Raw genomic sequence first — 5,533 nt, forward strand, 5'->3', positions numbered from 1 at the left:
GCTAACCAAGAGTCCAGCATATTGACTTGGAGTCACTGGGTCAATGTAGTTTAAAAGGTCATGCATCAGTCTATGGCTGACTTTAGCTCTGTTCCATTTCCTGTACTCATTATGTACTTAAGTTGATAAGCAGGTCCAAGGCCTCCCCTCCCTCATTATACAAGTCTAAGTGTGCTGGTCATTGCTCTGGGATCCTAAACCAAATAGGTCAAAGAAGACCAGACCCAGTCCTTTTTTTCTTTAAGAGGAGTTAAGAGGTTCCACTTAGATCTCAGATCCTAAGTCACATATTTCTACGCAGCTTCACCAGAGTTTTACAGGAAGGTATTGGGAACTAGCTTAATAGGTTATCATGTGGGACTTGTTTTTTTTTTTTTTTTTTCCATGTATGCCCAGCTCCTTTCAGGGATATTTTTCAGGGAGGTCAACAGGCAGGGCAATATTACTACATCTTAGTCAAATACTATCAATACCCCTAATATACTACAGACTGCATGTGCTCTTCATACATTTATTTTCTACAGCCTAAATTCTGTGCTTTATCTAATGTCAAAAATCTTTTTCCAACTAACTAAAGTAAAGCTTAATGGACAAAAGGATTGCTTGTAAATATGCATGTAAATAGTTCTGTTAATAAGCCACTGTTTTACATTTGGTACATCTTTGTCTGCTAATACAGGTAGCTCCCTCACTTTTCCACTTGTTTGTTCAGTTTGGATTAAAATTCAACTTTGAAAACAGAAAACAGCCTCAACAGAAAAAAAATGACAATTATGTGACTACAAGATATAGCCAATTCATTTTAATAAACGATATTTTAATTTACTTATTACTGATTAAAATTGATTCGGCAGGAGAGAGAAGAAATCAGGCTTTATAATTAAGCAGGCTGGGTTTGAATCCCAAGTGTCCATTTACTGCTGTGTGTCCTTGGACAAGTTGTTTACACTACTCTGAGATTCACTTTCCTCATCAGTAGAAAAACATGAAAAAACAAAACAAAAAAAATCCTACCTCATGGGTTTAATGTGAGAATTATTATTGTGTGTAACGTTACAATGTATGCTCAATAAATGTATTTTTTTAGGTATAACCCTCCACCCACCTTTCGTTGTTGTTGTTCTTGTGTATAATATACCTCTAGCTCTCTGCCTTGGTTCCCAGGAGCAGGTCTGCTCTAGTTTGAGAAGCATGAATCTGGGTGATGAGAGCCACTTCTTGAAGATGCATTCTCTCTTCTAGGCCCTTGCTTCTCGTGGACAGAAACATTGATACACTCTACATTTGCTTCGAGAATTAGGCAGAAAGATACCTTCCCAAGTTGCCTAACCCTAGGGAAATGGATTCCCAGTTTGCTTTTGGTTTAACTAATCCCTTCTTTCTCTGGGCTGTTCAATTTTTGTTTCTCTTTTGAAAAATCTTCCAAATTGGTCCATGCCTTCCAGCTATTCCTGCTGTCCAGGACACAATGATGGATTCCAATACAGCAGCAACAGCTGGAGAGTTTCATATTTTCCTTTGGGAGATCCTATTGGTTGGTGAAGCTGAAAATGAAGACATTTGTAGGCATTTCCCTAAAATGCCTCTCTACCATCCTTACGGCTAGTTTGCCCACACTGCTCTAGCAGAGGTCTGTTAACACAGTGACTGCAAAACATCTGGGGGGGGATATTTAGCTGTAAGGGGTTGCAGGAGTAGTTTTTATGGTTATTAATGAAACCAGCCCACCATTTGGCACAACATCGTATGCCTGCCGAGTGCCATATAAGGTAACGCCTGATTGCCTGAGCTATGCTTCATCCCCAGGATTCACTGTCAATTAAAATAGTAAATAAGCAGCACAAGCTACAGAGATTAGAGGGAAGGATAAGTGTCCTTCCTTGTCAAATAAAAATGAGGCGCTGACTGGGAACCAGAGAGGGGAACTAAAGAGGTATATATTTTATTCTTCCATGGTGTCATTTTCATTGTTATTTCATGCACTTGACAATGGATAAAAAGAAAGGCTAAGTCACAATGCGGTAATAATAACAAACTGAAGTGTTCCTATCGTCACAAGCCAGAGACAGGCAGTTTCTTTTCAGTACTTCTAAAATCGCATCTCAAGATCCCCTCACTGCTCCTGTAGGAAGCTTTGGGTGCATTCACTTCGCTGTGAGGGAGAAGAGTACATCAGCTTCATCTTATGGGAGAAACCAAGAAAGGCTGAATGAATTTTATAAATAAATCATACATACATACCCACATACTAAGGATAGTCCATCTCAGGCTGAGAACAACAGAAATTAATTTTGTCATTCTAATGATAACAACAATAATGACTATCCCCTATTAAGTGTTTATCGTGTGCCATTCACTGTGCTAAGAGATACTGATAACACGTATCATCTGATTTAATTTCTTAAAATGGTTCTCTGAAGTAGGTGCTATTATTTCCATGGGGATTAGAGAATTTAGATAATTTGCCTATGGTCACAAAACTCAGTGAACGTAAGTCAGTTCAAAACAACATGTTTCATGTCATTTATTCATTTAATTACTCTGATGTGGCAGAGTTTGATAAGTGAATGTGTCATAGTTTATAAAGAAAACAATCAAAAGAATGACCTCAAAGTGTTAACACTTTTTGAATGTCTGCTTTGTAACACCCTGAGTTAATTACAAGGCTCAGGAGACCAGGAATGTGTAGGAAACTGAACTAACACATACAGTTTTGTGTTGCTTTGTATTTCATTATTTATTTTTATGCTTCTCCCTCCCACACATACACACACACTTAACACTGAGTTGCTAAACCAAGGACCTAATTATATTCATCTCCATATGTCTACATTTTTCTTCCTTATTATAAGATCAAGTAAGATGATTTTTTTTAAAAATTATAGAAGAGAAAGAAGGGGAGATATGAGGGATAACATATTTCTTTGTGAACATATACAGTGCTAACAGAATTTTAGATCCATCTATCAATTCACATTTATGTTGTCATTTTGAAGAAGGTAGTTACAGCAGTAAGAGAACAAAAGTTCTGCACAGTTAGGTAATTGTAGTTCACTTAGTACATCGTAGAACTGGGATGGGAATCTGCTTTTGACAACTGTGTAATCCATCCTTTTTCTACAAGATAATGTTGAGCATGTAAGTTTTTTACCACTATTAGTCTTACATAATTATGGTTAACTTAGATCCAACTCTGCTGAGGAATTAGCAGATAAATCTCAGGACTGGGTGATTGGTGACTGTTCACTGGGAAAGAAAACAGAAGAAGAGAAACAATGTTCAGGTATATTAGGTGCTCAGACTGTTGAGTTTGAGGCATCTGTAGGATATGCAAAAGGAGATTTTCCATAGGAGCTGAAAATATGAATTCAAAATTCAGGAGGTAAATGTATGCCAGAGATGGAGGTTTGGGGAATGTTCTGTAAAGGTGGTAGCTAAAGTCATGGTAGTCAAAGAGGTCCCTGAAGGAGAATATATAAACTGAGGAGAGTGCTAAAGTTTAGCTTTATGGAATTGAGTGGAAAAACGAGTCTAAAAAGAAGATTTTGATAACGGCCATCTAGAGAAGAGAAGAACCAAGACATAAATATACAAGAAGGTAAGAAAAGAAAGAGTTTCAAAAAGGAGAAACTGTAATATATTAAATTGAGGTAAGGTATGTCCATTGGATGTATCAACTAGGAGTTCTGATCTATCAACCATTTGGAAATTTTGAAGTTTTAGGGTTATTTCAGAATAGTTAAGGGACGTTTGAGTTGAGAGAATGTTTAAGTACATCAATAAAGGGAACTCCAGGGTGTACTTCTAAGCAATATGAATGGAGTATAATTGATATCATAAAAGAAGTGTCATTCTCTACCCTCTTACTCTGACTTGTTTTGCTTTCATGTACTTATTATCACCTAAAATGTAACTTGTGTTATTTGTCATCTTCCTGCTTATGGTAGAATACAAGCTCATAAAAGGAGGCACTTTATTTCATTACTACTGTGTCCTCAATGTCTAGAACAGGAATTTGCCAAATACCTTCCACCTCTTGTATGTGTAAATAAAGTTTTATTGGAACACAATTCCTGTTCGTATTATCTGTAGCTACTTTGGCTGAGTTGAGTCAATGTGACAAACTCTCAAACTAAAAATATTTACTATCCAACCCTTAATGGAAAAAGTTTGCTAACCCCTGTTCTAGGACAATACTTGCACATAGTAGATGCCCAGTAAATGTAATTGCTAATCAAATAAACTAATTAATAAATTAAAGGCATTTTTTCATATTTAATGCTGCTGGCCAAATTAACCTTTCTGAGCTTTGTTTCCCCATTTGTAGGAATGGGGTGATAATAATATATATCTTAAAGGACAGAAGTAAGCATTAAATGAGATATATATAATTGGCAAATGGTCAAATCAAAACAACAAAAATGCTCATTCCTTTCCCTCTTTCTCCTTGAAAAGCTGTCTATGAAGATGATTTCACTGCCTTCTGACTGGCTTCTCCAGGACTGCCTCCTATCACTCTGGTCGGAAGTATCAACAATGTGAGGCCAATGAAATGAAATAATATTGATTCAGCCACAAAAGATGTCCTGGAAGTTATGAGGCCTAATCTGCACAGTCATGATGAATAAGATAGCGACAGGAAAATCACAAGCCCCCAACTTCCAAATCATCCCAGGCCTTTGATGTCACTGTCATTATTAACATTATTTTCATTGTAGCTAAAGGGGCAGTAGATAAGAAACAGAAACATTTGAGCCTGATAAAAACACTTGGAATAATTTCCAAGGCACTGTCCTTCACCTTTCTAATGGTTCCAGAAGAGTTCTTCATTAGTCATGTCTTTCCCTGCAGAATAGTGCATTTTTCAAGGCAGTTGTCAAGACCATTCAGCTTCTGAATTTTTTTTTCTGTATTTTTTGCTAGTTATTTTTTTTTCCTTATGGTTGAGTATCCAATGTAGAAGTTTTATTTTTTTAAGCCACTTAGCTTTTTAAAAAGTACTAGTACTAAAGATATTCTAAGCTTTTGTTCTTCAAGACACAAACACTCAACCAAGGGTGATATTTTCAATTTTATTTTGAAAAGGGACTTGAACATTAAAATTGAAGCCTTTGGAATTGGCAGGTGCTAAGTAGGAGAAAGGAGAAAAGACAGATATTTCCAGTTTCAAAAGGATTTTAACAGTTTAGGAAAAAAAAAACAGAACAGAGTATAAGAACAGACAAAAGTTAGAAAAAATAATGCTATTAAAAATACAAATGTCTAACTCTTTATCTCTTAGGTCCCAAATACCCCCATATTCTCTGCTGAAACCTCAAATCACATCATTAATTCCATAATTCCTATCTTTCCTGGATATCAAGATCTTCAATAATTCATTAAGCAAATATATAGTGAGCTTCTGAATTTTATGACACAGTATGTGAAGCACAGAGAATGGAATGCCCAGGCCTGACTTCAGGCTACTGTCTATCAGGGAACACTGACTCATAAACATATTACATGCAAGTTACTAATGCCCCGAAACGGGAAC

This window comes from Neophocaena asiaeorientalis, unplaced genomic scaffold (genome assembly GCF_003031525.2).
Source record: "Neophocaena asiaeorientalis asiaeorientalis breed wild unplaced genomic scaffold, Neophocaena_asiaeorientalis_V1.1 scaffold705, whole genome shotgun sequence".
NCBI lineage: Eukaryota > Metazoa > Chordata > Mammalia > Artiodactyla > Phocoenidae > Neophocaena > Neophocaena asiaeorientalis.